The 18,465-nt window shown below is 42.9% G+C and overlaps 1 protein-coding gene across 3 annotated transcripts in view; it reads left to right on the forward strand.

Annotated features, from left to right (window-relative positions):
- Positions 1 to 1,471: 1,471 nt before the first annotated feature.
- The window catches only part of ST8SIA5 (ST8 alpha-N-acetyl-neuraminide alpha-2,8-sialyltransferase 5), a 66,746-nt gene continuing 49,752 nt past the window's right edge, over positions 1,472 to 18,465 (forward strand). For 2 of the 3 annotated variants that reach the window (XM_032206186.1, XM_032206189.1), the window contains exon 1: positions 5,141 to 5,226. The gene's annotated coding sequence lies outside the window, so the exon portion shown is untranslated. Of the gene's footprint in view, positions 1,494 to 5,140; positions 5,227 to 18,465 lie in introns of those variants that run through there. The other variant, XM_032206188.1, reaches the window with a different exon arrangement.

Genomic DNA, 18,465 nt, shown 5'->3' on the forward strand with positions numbered 1-18,465 from the left:
ACCTCAGGAAAGAAGTTTTGGTGAACTCAAGCATACAGGGTTTGAAATCTCCAAAGAATTTTTGATTCTTTATTACTCAGGAAGAGAACAGATAAAGGCTGAGGGCTCCTTGCTCGTGCCACATGCAGCAGCCAGCTTCCTTCGTTGGCAGAGCCACGGTGAGCACCTCCAAGCCTGGGACTGAGCAGCTGACACTTCACAGCCCGGTAGGATCAGCTGCCTGGGGCACTCAAACCTTATCTCCGCTGCGACCTGCCAAGGCGGATGTGTCCCTGTGAGGCTGAGGATATCACAGAGCAGAGTCATGGTGTGAGCAGGCTGGAGGATGGGCACTCACTAAAATGGGGCAGCTTTGGAACAAAGCACTGCAGTGATCATACTAATCAAGGCTGATAAAGTAAATCTAAAGTTTTGCTGTCTTTTTATGCCATAACTGCAGGCAGCGAGGCTTGTAATAATCAACTCAACTTTTTCTTACATCACCTAGCAGCAATTATAAGCATAATTATTTACTGGATAAATATAAAAATTATAATCATTTTCAAGCAGAAATGATATGAGCTTCAGTGGGGAGGCAAAAAGCATTGCGTCTACAATAATGCCACTGTTAAATATTTCTGTGTATATTTGAGTGACGATAGTTATGAGAACTCTGTGTAGTGTTGTAGTCTAAGAGTGACTCCCATCATTTAACATAACTTTTTCTTACCTCACCTAGCAGCAATCATAAGCAGTTTACTTCAATGATAAACGTTAAAAAATGGCATTAAAATAAATGATTGTAATTACAGGGAAAAAGAGTCTGTTGTGGTACTGAATGTTTGTTCGTAGTCAGTTCTTTACAAAGGAGTGTTTTTCATTTTACAAACAGAAGGATGCTTTTTCATAATGTCTCCCTCCCCTTGTGCTCCCTGAGAGCTAAAATATTAAATGTGAACTGTTTGGTGTCCCTGATATAACTGTGAGACATTGGACTTCTGCAGATCAGACAATTTTGTCAGTGTTGCATGAGGCAAAAAAGTAGAATCCAATTAATTATTTCAAGTTTTTATTTGGTCATAATACCAACAGGTTTATGGACTTGTTTTTGTCATTAGTGGGAACAGGCACTCCTTTTTTTTTGTGTGTGTGTGTTTCATTATTGAATGATACTTTAAAGCTGGAAAATTGCATTAAGATCAGGAAAAAAAAGAAGGAAGGATTTTTCTCTAAGGCACTGCCATATGTCTTTCCAGGTGGAAATACAACAGGGTGCAGTAAGGCAAGGATTGTGGAAGGACCCTGTTGTGCTTGGCTGTTGGAAAGCATATGGTGCAATAATATTCCAGCTCTGACTGTGAATTTTCCTTCTTGTCTTGTCTGGCAAATATGACTATTTCTAATGTATACTCAAATATTCTGTTTGTGCCTAGGAAGAGAGTGCTTCTCCATTACCAGACCTGCCTACTAGATCAGGTCCTACCTCAAAGAGAACCTCAGAAGAAACAGAAGAGGTATGGTAAATGCCTTCAATCATTGTCTGAACCACCTTTACAATGTTTCTACATCACAGAGGGTTGGATTTCAGTGGATTTCTAGGTTACAGAGGGTTGGATTTCAGTGGCCTAATGGGGCATTTCAGGATGCTGGATTTCCAGAAGGAATCTCTTTCCATCTTGATATGGTAGCTGCTCCAAAGACAAGTAGTGCTGGTCTTCAGCCAATTTTTGCGCCCCTGCAGTAATGCTGAGCTGCAGTTGGCTTGGTATCAGGGCTTCCTTCCGATGTTTGAAGGGCACTGCATGGAAAGTACTGCATTCAGAATATATTATTGCTTCACTTCCTCAGGCTGTTCCTCAGGGCACGATGCTGCAGAAGTGTTAATGAAACCCAAGCTCCTATCTTCTTGCCCTCTTGTGCTTGGCCAGGCATGTCTAGGACTGCATGGAGCTTCACGTCTCGCAGGCCTTCCCTTCTTGGAGCTTGCTGAAATGCTTCACACGTATGTGTAATCAGAGATTTTAATGAAAAATAAAAGTTATATTTGTTTCGGTATCATCTTCCAGTATTAGGTCACTGTACAGTATAGCTTCTGGGTTGCTTGTGGCTTCTGAGGAAAATGGCATAAATCTCTGGCACTTGGCAGTTTTGAAATATGAAGCCCATGCGGGGAAGTTTGTCTGTAATCATAAGCAGCTTAATGACTGGCTTCTATTCTGCAGCTGGAGGGGGGTTTAATGTCTCCTAAAATATATTATCATCTCTAAAGCTATGATCTCTACCATAACTGTTGGTATTCTGTATCGTCCAATCCTTTTTCAAAGTCCTGGTAGGCTTTTGACCTCTGTGGTTTCTATCTGCGTAAAATACCTTAGAGAATTAACCCCTTACAGAGTTCCCTGTACATATACCACTGAGAGCATTTCTGTGCTGCAGGTGTTCTGCACTGTGGTGTTGAAATGGTTAGCAACCTGAATCTGTGCTTTTCTGCTCCAGCATGGCAGAAAGGAAGGGGACAAACACAAGGGTGAAGCTGTCATCTGCCGCCTTTGCAGTGTGGCTGTAGTACAGCTGCTAAGTAACAGAGCTGAGATACGAAGTTGTCCACTCTCTTCCAAAAACTAGTCTGTGCCTCTCTCCCTCTTTTGTTCTTTACCTTTCCTATTAACCTCTGTTCCCCCAGAAGCTGAAAATGCAAAGTAACTCAAACTCATGCAGAATAAATGCAAAATAAATCTGATTGCAGATCCAGTTGTAAAGTGGAATCAGAGTTGTACCTTCCAGGCAGTGACTTGGGAGCATCACCCCACTGTGAGCTGGCAGTGGCACTCAGAGCATTTGTGGGTTTATCTACCCTGCTGCAGTGCTGTTGTTGACACCTGTACGTGTTGGTTGGATGAACAGGGCGTCATCATAATTGCCATGCCCTTATGCTAGGTGAAATACTTTCTCTTAGTTTACAAATATTGAACAGAGCTGGCCGCATTTATAGGAATGTCATTTGTGATATTTATAACAAAATGACAGTGGTGTCTTGCTTACCTAGCAAGTGCATGCTCTTGCATTTTCCATCTGCTAAGTGTGTAATTCCATTGTATGCTGTATTTTAACATTTTCCCCTGTGGTCAGTGCACTGCTCCACAGCCACAACAAAAGAAAGCATCAAGGTTTTCTAACAGCAATAGTAAACTCTGTTATGGTGAAAACAGTATTCCTTAGAAACTGTAGGATGTCATCTCGTCCATACACAGACACACCATATCCCTTCAGCAGCCTGTGCCTGCACTTTTATAGCATTTTCAATATCATCTTTCAGCTTGCTTTTATTCTTTGAGGGCCATCTGTCTGTGAATAATCATTCTTGAGATACTTAGTCTGAACACATCCTTTCTCCTTGATTGCTTGGATCTGATGAAAACCCTTTCCATTTTACTGATGTTTCTGTGAGGGGAAGCAAAACTTTGAAAAAATCAGCAATGTCACCTTCAGGATTTAACAATCCCTCCTGTTACCTCACTGTTATCTGGTGATGGTGGTGGTGGGAATTAAAGGATGAAGTCATGTTTCTGGTAAGTGTGAACACAGTAAGGAGTAAAAGCAAAGGGCAATATGTATGTAGCAGACATTCACAGTTCTACCAAAACCCAACTGTTTGAGAAATTCTTGAGGTGAGTTTATTGTAGGGCCTGGGATACTGGGAGCTCCTTATGACCACTACCTCTACTCCATCAGGTAGATACTAGAGTGGCAAAGAATCATTTTTATCCCTCCTATTTCCTTTTTTTTTTTTTTTTCTTTCTCTGTGGGATTCCTGCAAATGTATCTGGTGTGGGAGTTTCAGTCTACCAATGGAAAAGTTGGGGTATGGTGGGGTTGCACATTTCACTGTACTAGAGTCCAAATTCAGTGGTGGTGTATCTTAAACAGTGAGTTGCCCAGAACTTGGGAAAGTCATTTGCTAAGTAGGAATGTCAAATAAACTGATACTTAAGGTATGACAGAATTACCGAGGTCACAAGTTGTGCTAGAAACGGAAAAGACCTGCAGTGTAACAGCTCACCCATTGTATCATTTATGAGTGTATCTAACCAGGCTGGTATGCTTATCCAACTTGAAAACTTCAAAGATGATCTGAGGTGTAAAATGTGATGGAGAGCTGATAAGGCAGGGACGTTGCTTCAGATGTCATCAACAGTCTGTTTTTGTTGCGCTGCCTTGCTGCAGATCTACCTGGAGGCTCTCAGCAGGAGCAAAAAGCTGCTTTGTGCTGTCTGTTAAACAGTAACAGGCAGTCCTGGCCTCAATTAGCTAGTCTAATGGTCCTGATTCTGCAGATTTTAACCTGTTCTGCATTACCACAGTATTTGTGTGAGTAGGGCAGTGTTTGAGTCAAGTTACTCATGAGACAGTTTGCAGGATCAATGTGTGTTTAACTTAAACAGGAAAGAAGTATCCCAACCTTTTCTTTCCTTTCAGTAGTCATATCTGTTAAAAAGTTGCATTAATTGAGAACCTTACAGATAGAATTTTGTTCACATTTTACAAGAAATAAACTTCTTCAAAGACAGACTAAATGCTTCTTTTAGTTTCAAAAATAAAGCTTGTTAGTAGAATTACTCTTCAGGGATGTGTTACTGACTCCAGGGGATTTTGATGTCACTAGGGCAACTGAGAGCTTTTTACAGCAAAGGCAAGGATTTAGCTCAAGGGAGAGGCTTCGCCCAACACAAACAGTTGATTTTGTCACATCAGACAGAAGAAAAGACACAAAAGAAACAGCTTACAATGTGCAGAGTGAATAAAAAAAAAAAAAAAAGGCAAGCAGAGTAAAATGGAAGTGCTAGTAAAAGAGAGGCAGCAGAGATCTACCTTGTGTTATCAAAACCAGGGGGGAAGCTGCCCTCCAGGACAGCCCTGTGCTGCTGCTTCCCTGCAAATGTTCCTTGCAAAGACGTGAACACAGGAGGGTTTTCCGGCCCCCGATGCAGGAGCCAAGGCAGGGGGTGGGTTTCGTGGGCTGGGCTGAAATTTGACATCAGGAGGAAACTGAAACCTGGCATTGGTGGAAGCTGCCTGTGATGCAGAGGTGAAGGCTGGATCTGGCTTGGTGCTTAGGGGAGGTGAGAGCAGGGGACAGGCAGATATGCAAAGAGCCAAAGAAGCAGGAGCCTGTCAGTAGCTGTGGAGGAGACACAGAGAAAGGGGCAGTCTGGCATGATAGGAGGGCAGCCACAGCATGCGTGGAAGGTAAATAAGTAATCATGGTGAAATGAGGGGCAGTGTGATTGGAAAACATCTGGTTGCTGCTGCTGTCCTGGTCTGGCTGGATTTCTTGCAGCTAATAACGTGCTATAGAGCAAACAGTGTGTTTCTGATACATTTCTGCAAACCTTTACAGCAAATCTAGATTCATGGTCATCTGTATTAATCCCGAGGCTTTGTTTAACAAATGTGAATCAACTTCAGAAACAAAAAAATTAGTTTTCAGTTTTATTTTTTTAGAGTAAAATACATTTGCAAGAAAAGAGTTCAGAGGCAGGCTTAGCACCTCTGTGAGACTCGTGCATGTTACGGAAGGGGGGATTACAAACAAAAGATCACTTGCAATCAGATACTTCATGTGTGTTTTAGAGTGTTTCCTTTAGATGTGTTGGTGAGCGGTCAGCACCTGCAGTGAATGTAGTAGCCAAAAATACTGGAGTATTTAACTAACTCTAATAATAGTTTCGTATGTTAAGAGAATGGTGTGGAATTATAGCAGTAGGAAATAAAGAGGGATCATAATGGAAACCAACTGCGTGATGAAGTGTAAACAAATCAGAAGTCAAATTAAGTCCTATTAAGTCTGACTCAGATATGATTTGCCTCAACTTGACTTCTCTGGGGTTGCAGGGTGTTTTTTTCTGTATGCTATCTAAATAGTATATGAGCATTGTGCAGATGCTGCCAAGTTAATCAGATGAATAGTGCTTCGAGCACGAGCAGGAGTGTTAGGGATGAGTGATCAGGACATTTGCTGAGGCTGCAGGTCAGATGGGACCCCATTAAACTAAAGAGCAGTAAAAATTGCCCAGTGTGTGGATGGGAATGGGAGTAGAGATGAAACTGTGTTTTAGCAATGTAAGCTGATAAATGTAATGCTGGCTCTGCCCTTGAAGAAAGAAACTCAAGATCTTATTTCCTGTTTCCACGTCAGTCTCGTATCTAGGATCTAGTACCAGCTAGCCACCAATTTGTTGAGAGATTACAATTACAAATCTTTCTGTCGTGTCCAGGGGAAGCTGCTAGCTGCATTGCACCTCTCTGACAATACATGCTCTAATTGCATGCAACGTTTATAAGATTGCTAACACCACAGAACAGAAAAAAAGGCAGATGCCAGGAGTTTCAAAAATGACGGACCAGGGCTTCCCAGCTAAACTCCAACAGAGAAAACACGGCTTGTTTCTTTTTGCCCTTGTTGCATGGGCAAAGAAGAATCCTTAGGTGTTCCTGCGGGAGTGCAGAAACCACAGACACGGGCTCCAGTAGTTACAATTAATTGCTCTTTGGAGGGATGATACATCACCTGCGTCCTGCTGCAGCTTTGCTTTAAAGCACTGACTCCCCAGCCAGCCGTCAGCCCTGTGCTCTGCACTTTTTTGCACCCTGGCTCCAGGCAGAAGGACAGGATGCTTTTATGCTTAATAACCACCTTCTCAAAAGACTTTTCCACAATTATATCAGTCTGAAGTATTTGAGGGAGCAATTAGGTGTAATATTTCAGATCAAGGGAAACCTAACAGAATGTATTTTTTTTCCCAGAATTGATCCAAATTTTGTAAGGGGCTGGGCCAAAATAGCTTGGTTTTGGATCAATGTAAAGAATCACCTAAACCATTTCTAGAATAATTATAAGAATATTTTTAAAGCTTGTGAATACACGAATGCATCATCTTTTTGAAAGACTGCAGGTATTTTCTAATTTTCTCTAAGGTCTCTTTAAGGACTACAGGTATATTTGACCATCAGTGTTGGTTCCCTACAGAGCTACATTCTTATAGGGTGTGCAAGGAAAACATCTGCTTTTGCAAAGCGATTTTGTTCTTGGCTGTTATTTTTGGCTGCTTACTGTAATATTAACTTATTTTTAGAAGCCCACTTCATACCTCAGGCACAAGTGTGTATTTCTAAAGTATTGAAAAACAGCAGCATTTTCCTGTCATGGGAAGTGAGAAAATGGGAAGAATTAGCACTGGCATTTATACAGCACCTTTTCTTGAAGGACGCAGAAGAACTTTGCAAATACTGAGTTGCCCCAGATGTGGGTAATGTTCACTAAAAGCCTGTGTAATATTTGCCGGTCTGTCACCCATGGCACTGAATGTGGTGCAGGAGGCACAGCCAGGAATCTCTGACATCCAGGATTTACGTGGGAAGGGCAAACTTGGAAAAATGGAAAAGGATTCGTCAGTCTACATCATTAAATAGCTCAGCTCTTCATTCGTTGACCCATAGGCATGAATTATTCTGGATGATACCTGGGAAAACATGCATGAATAAAGGAACAACCTTAAGTTGTTGCAAAGTTGCCAGAGAGCTTTTAGAGCTGAAATCTAACTGTCCCGGGCTCTGGCAATTGGATCAGTACAGCATTGGTGCTATAGACAGTATTGCTATAGGATTTAATCAGAACAGCCCCTTTCTACTGAATTCTGGGAGTGTCAGCTTGCTAATTTTACCTCTTGCACCTTTTCATGCCAGCTTTTATGTGGAAATCATTTTAAAATTTAGGCTGTAGGAAGCTTGTTGGGTCACTGAAAGTGACAGAAGAGAGTAGTCAGTCAGTAGGGAAAGAGGGTGCCAGGGGTCTTGTGGTCAGGTGAGTTGTTCTAATGGGACTGAGCATCACAGACCAAGAAAATGACTTTTTGTTGCATTACCTTACCATCATCAGGTATAACCCTTACCATTCATTTATCAACTTTCCAATGGAAAGTTGATAAATTAAAAATAAGTTTCCAAGGAATAAGGATGCATTTGCTGTGCAAGCCACTCAAGAGTGCAATTCTTACTCTTTGGATATTAAGACGAGGAAAAGATTGCTGTAAACTATTTAAATTTATTGTTTATAACTGTCATTAAAGTCTCCATGAGGTAATCTAGCTTTAATTACTACAATAAAAAGAGCTCACTAAAAATCTCACTGTGTTTCTCTGGGTCTCACTAGCAAAAATGAGGAGATTTAGTTTTCCTTTTCAAGAAAAGAAAGAAGTACAGACTCTGAATTGAAATCTTACCTTTCTGTCTTTACCCTCTAATACAGTATTTCTGCGCTTTTAGCTGCTTGTATAGTTTTAGCAAAATGCCTCTTTTTGGGCCTATGGCATGGGGCAAATCATCAGTCCTGATTTATGAACTCAGTTATATATATCCTGAATCAAGATCTGAGAAAGAAAATGCTGCTGGCCTCTTTTTTACTGGCAATGTGAGAATTCTGTGCTCAGTTAGCGGTTCTGTTTTGTTGTTGCTTTTATCAATATCCTGTAAGTGATTATACACATAAAACCCATGGTGGTCTCCAATAAAGGAGGGGCTGTATGTTCCATGTGGTCTCCTGGCACGCTTTCGGTGTTACCTAGTTCCTGAGCTATTAACTGTTATCTCCTCTTTTAAAGCAATTTCTTATTTTTAAACCTTGCTTTATAGTTAATTTAAAATTTTCATTGCTCTAAATATTTCAACCCAAACGTATTTTTCAGTATTCTAGGAAGGGGCTTGCATCTGTCAATATTCTTTCCTTGCTTGAGTGACGTAGTTTCTGACGCTTCTCCTGCACAACAGCCTGCTCTGAAAAGAAAAAGTACCATTCAGTTTTAGTGGATATCACTTTCTGTAATTACTGATATAAAGACATCATACACACATAAAGAACCTTGAATTCAATGGATATCTAATTTCTGGAAATAAGACTAAAGCCAACAGATTATTTTTTTTTAGCATGGGCAGCTTCCCATGCCTGCAGATGAAATGGATGTGGATATGCTTGCCAGTTTCACAGCTAATAATAAAAATACCAAGTTCAAAGAGCCGATTCAAAGTACTGTAGACATCCATCCCCTTCACACCTCAATGGATCTGTTTTGCCAGAAGTTTCTCTTCTTTAGGATGAGCCCCCCAAAATACTGCATCCTATGCTCTGGAATTAAAATCACCTGACAAAGAGGAATATTGTTTCTTTCAAACACGTGGAGCTCAGCAAAGCTGAGCTCTTCTAACCTACTGACATCTTGAGAGGTATTATTAATTATGGAAATGAATCCCATCTGCAGTGCAGTTTCATTATGCAAGAAGAAAAAGGTGTTGAGTTAAGGGTGAAAGCAAAATTATTGTCATTCTAGACCTTGGGACTCATTAGGTTTTCTGTGTCACTTAACAAATTATTTTTATATTTTTTTCACCATTGATTAATTTTGGGCAGCACTGCTTAGAAATAGAGGAAAGAAAATCTGCCCTGAGACATATTACGGAAGTTCTGTAGTATCTCAGAGCATATTTATTAAACTTCTTGGAGCATTCATTCAAACATTGCAAGAGGGTGCAAGGCAAGGTTGTGGAGTCTCAATTCTTAGAGATACTCAAAACTTTGCTGGAGAAGGTCCGAGTAACCTGATATAATTTCAGAGTATGCCTGGCTCTGGGAGGCGAGTTGGACCAGAGGACCTCTGGAATTTCCTTCCATCCTAAACGAATCTGTGATTGTATGAGTTTTGGGCTCTAGGAATGACAGTTTCAATCCCAGTGTAGCTGAGGAATCTCACGGTTGAAGTTGAGTAGTTGTGGCATCCTGATCTTAGTTCCCATTCTGTATTTACAGAGAATTTGGCCAGTATTGGTGCTCCTAGATTATCCTTCTGGGTTCACCACTAATTCCTGAGCGATGACGAAGTTTTAAATGCTGATATTTAGACAAAATGATTTTGTCTTCTTGGTTTCTCTCCCTACCAATAATAACTGGAACGCTTTTTGAAAAAGGAAGGAAACAAAAACAGACCCAAGAGGGAAGAAAGGCAGTTTGCGTGGATGATACCATCATCTGTACATTGGGTTTAACCTGTGTTCGGTGTTGTGGGTGCTCTGCCATTTCCACCTTACAGGGTCTTGAGGGAGCCACTCTTCCTGGATGCTGTAACCTGCCTGTGGCTTGGGGACAGAGCCTTCTACAGATGAATCTCTGCTGTGGGCATCAGGCCATTGACACAGGAGTTCAGGTACCAGAGGACTGAGCCCAGCCCAGCCACCAGGCTGCAAAGACAGAGGAAGGCTGAGATGCACATAACAACATAGGAGCCCACGATGTATTCCCTGAGGCTGCATGCCTGCTCTTCTGCATCACTGTGTAAACTCACGGTGCCCTACTGTGGTAGTGGGCAGGAATGAAAGTAGCTGCAGAGGTGTCAGAGGAAGTGAATCAGACCCTATTCACCTCTCAGTAAGCCAGTGAGCCATGGCTCAGGAGTGTCCACAGGCCTTTATGCATCATTTGTGGCACTCTTTGAATTCAGTCCTAAAACTGGGAATAATCTCCCTTAGTTCTAGTTGTTAACCAAGCTTTTACTTCTAGTCTAAGATAGTCATTTACACACTTCTTGTAGTCAACGTGAAAGAGAAGCACACACACTGGCTAATTTGCCTATCCACCTTAAAAAGCAATGGAATTTTTGGAGGTGCCTGTTTTTATCTGCTGGCCATAGCAGGACTCTGGGTGAGCAGCTTTTCTATAGGCCTTTTGTTGAGAGAATTAACACTTACTCAAACAAATTCTGCATTTTATGGACCACACACATGTTCTGAGCAGGCCTATATCAAGAGCCTGTGCACATTTCCTCCAGAAGGAAATCTAGATTTATTTTTTTTTTAATTCAGAAATAGCACAATATATATCTTTAATTAGGTGTATACGTAATTAGTGCTATCAAAAATGAGCATTAATTGGACTTCCTATATGCCACTTTTAATATAATGTGCTTTTTCTTCTCTTTGTATGATGTAACACCCAGACATTTTAGTTTCTGCTAACTGCAGTAAACAGAGCAAAGTCCCTCTGGCAGAGCAGTGCCTGCACTCTGGAAGCAGGACGTGTAAGACAAGGACATTTGGATCATGAACTTTAGGAGCAAACTTCATTTTATGCAATTTTTTTGTTGGAAGGCTATCCGATAATCTGGTTTATTATTTCCACTTATGTGAGTGAACAGACACTGTGTTACTATTCTGTGTTAAGAATTATCCATATAAATTAAGAATAGGGCTTGTAGTTATCCTTATTCTGTGTGTGGGATGTTCATTTGCTCCAGGGAAACCATTAAGGTAGCATTTGAAGAGTAGAAATGAGGAGATGCTTTAAAGCAGAGCTGGAGGCAGAATCTCTTATAAAAGCCTCTGAGGGTGGCTGGGTAACCCTAACCATTAACTGGATCTGAGGTGGAGGTTACCATTAGTGAATGACCTAAGAAGTGATCGTAAGGGTATGCGGAGTATTAAATGATACAAAGCAGAGTAATATTAGGGATGTGACGTGGGGTTTTCAGTCTGCATAATACTTTAATCCTCAGACCGACTATCCTAAAACCATCAGCTGTGGTTAATCAGGAATGCTTACAGCATGGATTGCAATGTCCAGTTCACCATTTTTTTGGGGGAGGAGAATCAAAATTTCCTCCCCCGTGCACTGCTTTCCCCTGTATTTGTGAAGGTAGGACTCGGTACGTGATTTGGATCTTCCCCTGCCTGCAGGCCATATGAAAAATTGTGTTTGACTTATAAAGTGAGACTCACTTGCTGTAAGCTCTTTAGTTTTCCCTCTGGGTATTCGCTAGCCTGTAATAAGAAAATTAATTTTTAAGTGTTTTAAAATGTGTTTTCAATGCATTTTTAAGAGAGCTGGGCAGAGCTGAGTCATTGTTCCTAACCTAGCCCTGTGCTGGAGCCATTCCATCGGATGTGGGATTTTGCAGCCTGGCTGGTTTGCTCCCATTTTCCGGCACTTCTGACTTCCAGGTTATCCTCCAGCTTCTCTCACCTTCTCCTGGAGTTTTCCTTATGCAGGGCAGCAGGGATTGATCTGGGCTTCTAGTTTAAGCCCTCCTGGAGACAGGCAGGAGGGCAGGCAGTGCTACACACGCTGAGCAGCACGGTTTTGTTATCACAGTCCTTACCACAGGAAAGCTGCAGCTCTTTGCAAACTAACCTGTGTGGTGATGCTCAGCATCCATTCTGAATTAGACTAGCTCTTTTCTTGAGGCTGGCAGGAGCTGATGAAGTGTCAAGATAGGCAGAGTCGTTGCTTCTAAAGGGTTTATTCCTTTTCAGTTCACGGCTCTAGACTTAAAAAATAAAATTGACATCTTGTTAGTTTATTAGCCTTCTGAGAACCTGCTCTCTGAAACCCGTGGTTAGTATTTTGCCTGAACCTCACACTGTAAAACATACAACAATTTTTGTCCTTAAGAGTGACCTTTTAATGTCAGGAGCACAAAGCTAGCAATCAGATGCCATTATCAGCCTTCTGCTGGATTAATGGCCAGCAAAATCTGGTAAAGGTGCCTGGAGCATTCTAGCCTGGCTGCTGTGATTCTGCACGTAATTGCCTGTGAGCAGCTACACAACACGCAGCAAAGCCTGGCTCAGCCGTGGCATCATGCTGTGCATCCACATCCCTCCCCACCTGCAGTCTGCTGAAGGCAAGAGGCACACGGGGAGGTCGGTGGCGCTCCTGCATGGCTCTCAGATTTGTCCTGTCCACTGCATGGCACATCTTTATCCTCCTGCCTGCTTGATCAGACTGGTTTTGCTGGAAAACCAGCCTGTGCTGTGTGAAAACAGGGAGAGGTGTGATGCGATGTTGTCCAGAGATTTCAGCAGGACATGCTTGAGAATGCCACACGTCCCTTTTTTCAGGTCACCATTTTGCAGATGTTTTCAGCTGACAAAAGGCAGCACAGCTACCAAAAGGACGAGTCCCTCCTCCTCACTCCCCCTTATCCCTCTTCCCTGATCTTGCCTAGCATCCCCCCCTCCTGTTTTCAGGAAACGTTTGCTTGTGTGCAGGATCTGCACTGGGAAGCTGATCCATGTGAAAACTAACCTTTTAAATCATTTTTTTTTTTTGCTGGGTTTATTTTAATCTGGATTACCTCTCTGATTCTCACCACACATCTGTGCAAATGCTGATGCCCTCAAAGGGAAGGAGCAGTGCCACAGCACTGACAGGTAGCTGGGAGCAGGACAGGTTTGCTTTTTCTCTTGATTGTAGCTGCTTTGACCAGGTTGAAGTGCTTGTAATACTCCAGCTTCATGTTATCTTCAGACATTAAAGCCGTTCTGTCCTGGCACACCATGAACACTTCCATAAAATAATCTAATCTGGAACAGCTAGCTGGAAACATATGAAAATGTGTTATTTTCTTAATTAGGACCTGCCAGACCAGATGCTGTACTTTCATTAAGCGGCTGTGCAGATGTAGGAGAGTTAAAAGAAAGCCAAACCCCTTCCTGTACCAAAGATGATATAATTTGGTCTCTTCCAGAGTCAGGGGATGCCGTGTTGCCCGGGGTAGTACGTGAACAGCAACACAGAGCACGGACCTGGCTGCGGCTGCAGAAGATGTGAGGGGAGGAGAAAAGGCCTTTGACAGCCTCCCCGGGCTGCAAGGCAGAGGTCAGAGAGGGGAAGGGAGCTGCTGTACTTTGGATGTTCGACTTGTCACAATTTGTTTAGTGAAAAAACAGAAACATTTCCCAAAGCTTCTTTGCTGGGCTCTGGGCACATCTGTTATATATTCAGAAGTGGAGCTAAAATAACACTGGGGAAAAAATTAACTCCCTAACGTCAGGCATGGGGAAGGAACGGTATCTGGTTTTGGCTCTCAGTTTTGAAGTGTAAGGGAGAATATTTCACCCCCTGGCATGTCCCAAAATTTCCCAGTAGCACCTTCAGGAGGTTATCGTGGATGCTCTGCAGACGGGGTCTGGATGGCTCTAGAAGTGCAGCAATACTCAGCTCAGTGCCAACGTAGCTCAGCATTCACACAAGTGGCATTTTCAGGGTGAAATGCAGGTTTTTAGCAGTGACAGTCTGGGTAGGACTAATGAAGATCCTAACTACCGTCCCTCTTACTTGTCATCAGGCATCCATGAGGCTGGATCCCAAGCAAAGTCAGGACATTTGGGGTCTGAGGTGCCAACAGAGCTTTTGACAAGGTCTGCAATGGGGACGGGAGTAGGGAAAAAATGACAGCCCCCCCCCGGAGCCAAGCAAAAACTTGAGCTCTGCACTAAAAAATGTCTCCTAAGGAACAAAATCTCTCTTCTGTGCTTGCTGCCAATTCCACTTGATTAATCAGGTGTTTTCCTCCACTCCATTCGTAACAGCATATTTTCCCATAATTGATTTTAATCTTGCTGCAGATGATTCATTGCCTGCAAGATCGCAAGATTCATTGCCTGCTCCAAAAAGTTGGAACGTTTTGCCTACAGAAACTAGTAAAATTATTGTTGGAAAGCCATAAATACCGTTTTCAGGCATCAGCCCTACAAAATTATTTGTTTTAAAAGTAATCATTGTGTGTGTTCCCTCCTGAAAAAAAATAAATGGTGGTGGTGGTGGTGCTGGGCAGATTTTGCTGCTGTGGAGCTGATTGAAGTTGTCCTGCTGAAGTCCATTAGATGGATTCAAACCAGGGGGCATTTCTGTGCAATAAACCTGTTTCCCTTGGCTCCCCCACCTCTGGAGAGACAGCTGCAGCAGTAAGTCTTACTCTGGGGAAAACACATTTTATAACAGCTTCCCATCCCCCAGCCAGATGGGATCAGGCTGAGGCAGCTGCAGTCCAGGTCCCGCAGGAAATGGTACTAAAAAGTGCAATTAAAATAATTAGTTAATGCCTTTTTTATCCAACTTGATCACAAATGGGGAAAAAAAAAAAAAAAAAAAAAAAAAAAAAAAAAAAAAAAGCTTGAAATAACTATTCTACATATCAGTCCAATCTGATACTGGATGCTTCCCAGCACTGCTCTGTGCTGTCTCTAGGGCTTCAGAAGAGCTTGCAAGTGCTCGGTTGGTTTCTGCATTAAGGATCTCTAGTACCAGTGGTAAGGGGAGCAGCTTGAAGCTTCTTTGCAGGTTAAAATGTCACTGTGCAAACAACAGCAACAAAAAAGTGAGTCTGAATTAATAATACTGTGATTCAGATTCTGCTTCCTGCCTTCAAAATCAAGATTGCCCCCATTCATTTCAGCACGTACTGGTTCTGATGAAGCAGTAACGCAGAATTTGCCTGATGATTCAACTTTATGGGGGTTGTACGAATGGAAGACACCAGGCCAAATACGTCTCTGGCACAACTCAGAGAGATCTGGCATTTACCCAGTCATTAGCTGCTTGTTGTTCAAGGGTTTCTCTGCTAACCTTCAGATGGTGCGGCAAGCGAAGATTTCTTTTGTAGGCATTTTAATTTTCTGTCCCTGAAGCATCCGTAGCAAATAAAGCAGTGTACCAGGAGCTGTAGCCCCAGAGAGCTGCATTTGTTATTCCCACAGCAGGCTGGTATTCAGTTTGCAGCCAGAGACTGAAATATAACCTAAAACCAGGGCAGGTTCTCTTAACAATCACTGATTTCGCTCTCAGATTTCATCCCGGCATCAAATTATGCGAACAGGAGTATTCTTTCATTTCATGTCCCTGCTGCTGTTCCCTGCCATCCCTGGGGGGGAACCTGGAGGTCAGGCGTCTTACCAAAGGGCACGAACATAAGGGGGTGTTGAATAATCCATGCCTCAGGTCACGCGAGGTGTTCCTATCCCCCATCCTCCTAGCAGATGATGCAGAATCGCCTACCTGGGGTGGTTTGGGGTGGCTCGGACAGCGATTCTGGGGTGTTAGTGTGCAATCTTTGAAGCTGTACAATGCTCCTGGCCTTTGCACAGGCCATCAGAGGAGGTTTTGAATCTCAGTAAACACCTTGTGTTGTGGCAGAGACTGCGTGCTGTGTGACTGGGCGTTTCCTTTGACTAGTTTGATGTTTCTTCATTTTTGCTGCTTTTTAAATTTGTTCAGTTCTAGGACAAATCCTATTTTAAAGCATCTGCTTTTCTTTCCATTACTGTGCTATCTGGTAATGCAATTCCCCTCCTCTCCTCACCCCAGACCATTTTTGGATGTTACGGGAGGGGAGGGAATATCACAGCTCCCAGATTTGCCTCATTTTCCTTTCGACTGTGAGAGGAGGGTTAGCAAAGGGGAGCACTAGTCATGTGGACAGAATGCCAGCAGCAAAGCTGCCACGTGTTGTTTGATTCTCATGAAAGTATGTTTTATTAATTTGCTGGTGATCATCTTCAGGAGCTATGGGAGAGAAAAAAAAAAAACAAACAAGAACGTTTATTTGAAATCTTGGTGAAATTGTGTAGCAAACATCAGCTTCTGCGATGGTTTTCCTGGAATTAATGTAGGCACTTTCAGTGGGTTTAATATTAAGTGGGAAATATGCATAGCTCGCTTCCTAATCTTTTTTATTTAGCTTTAACTGCAGTTTGTTTTCATGCTGTTTTCATGCTTGGCCCTCTCACCGACTTTTAGGCATCCACCCAGATCCTCCAGTACCTACGCAGATACCTGCGACTGAGCTGGCCATCGCAAGCTCCCTTTATGCTGAGGACAGACAAAGGTATTTTTAGGATGTGGTTCATTTGCCATAGCTTAGGAATTTACTTTAGGATGAAAAGACCTGCTAGACTCCATGGAGTGTATCGACTAAATCCCATCTAAGGGGGTTTAGGTAGGCTGCAGGCACATAAATGTACAGTGGGAGCATGGTGCATCTGTGTTTAGTGCTATTAATACCTGCATTTCGTGGTTGCTACTATAGCAGGGGCCCCATGTGATACTTCTCTGTCTTAACTACATGATTTTGGGGTATGTAAAGCAGTTCAGGAGGGCAGCACGTAGGGAACAGAATCCAGTGCCCAGTCAGGTGGATCTTGCTCTTGCAATCCTCAGTGACAAAGCCACGTATTAAAAGGCAGGAAGGTATTTTGCCATATGTCTTAAGTGGAAAGCATCATGCATTTGTCCTTGTTACTACTGCAATAACCCTGCAAGGCCAAGAAATGCTACGATTGCCAGCTCACAAATGCCAGAAGAGATGCTGAGAAGAGCAAAGATGCTCATCTGCATGGCTTATGGAGTGTAAGGTGAGGGGAACAGGCACTAGATGACCCCACCGTGCCACACATAGATCACCATTCGAGTGCTGAAAGCAGCCACGCTTCCACAAAGTGCTGCTTTGCCTTCCCAGGCCAGCCTGGAGATCTCAGCACTGCAGCACAGCTCTGCCTGAAGTCACGAAGGAAGCCTGGTGGAACAAGGAGAAGAGCACAAACCTCCTCCTCGTTAACAAGCGGTAGCTAGGGCTGTTGTCCCCCCTGGGATGAGGATAAGGACGGCTTGGCTTGTCGCCTGCTGGGACGAAATGTAGGGGTTTACATCAGGAAAGAACTGGGTAGTTCTGCAAAAATAGCATGCTAGGGAATTGTTGATGATTTTTAATTGTATCTTTTAATATTAATAACTTGTTAAAACGAATGGGGTATGAAACACTTGGAGATGATGTTGGAAGTCACCCTGGAAGGGTCTCGTTGAACTGGAGTGTGTAACTTTTCACAGGAATATGCAAGTTCCAGCGCACAGACCTGCTGTGATGGGAGAGTGGGGATGGCAAGGAAGGGCTACACACCTGAAATGAAGTTAATGGCTTTCCTGCATGCATTAGGGAAGGGTTATATCCTGGTTCCAGGCAGCAGCTGGTGAATTTAAGCACGTATTTAGCATTCAGAGTCAAGCTCTGCTCTCTGTAGGGCCAGTCAGAGCTGGCAGGGATTTACTGGGTGTGTGGCCCAGAGCAAGGTATGTATCCTTGGCAAGTTGGTGACCATCGTGTGCTCCAGCACACTTTTTTTTTTTTTTTTTTTTTTGTGAAACCACTTATTTCTGCAGTTCCAGTAAGTTCATCTGCTTCATCAGCTGCAAGGAGCAATGCTGTGGAAGGAGACACGTCCGAAAGGAGAGAGCTGCTGTGTGTAGAGATCTGAACCACAGCTTCCCTCATTTCCAAGCCAAACCTGTGTGAGGTGAGGGGATAGCACCTGAACACAAGCTGTTAGGTGTTGAAGGTTGTGCCATTATTCCCTGCTGCCCTGCAAGGCCTTAGCTCTCTACTGCTTTGTATTTGGTAGGGTGCATTTTTCCAGCTGGGAAAAGGGAATGGAGAAACGCTCATCAGTGCAGTGTATGGGAGGGATGGCTCTGGGCCTGAAGGGTGAGAAGCAAGAAACAGGAGCTCACAGACAGCAGGAAACTAGAGTGGTGAATTAAAAAGGGATAAGGGATAATAGTCATATACCCTTTTCACCTTTCTTTTCATTTTGTTGTTGAACCTCAGAGCATAA

The sequence above is a fragment of the Aythya fuligula genome, chromosome Z, assembly GCF_009819795.1.
Source record: "Aythya fuligula isolate bAytFul2 chromosome Z, bAytFul2.pri, whole genome shotgun sequence".
In the NCBI taxonomy this organism is placed as follows: Eukaryota; Metazoa; Chordata; class Aves; order Anseriformes; family Anatidae; genus Aythya; species Aythya fuligula.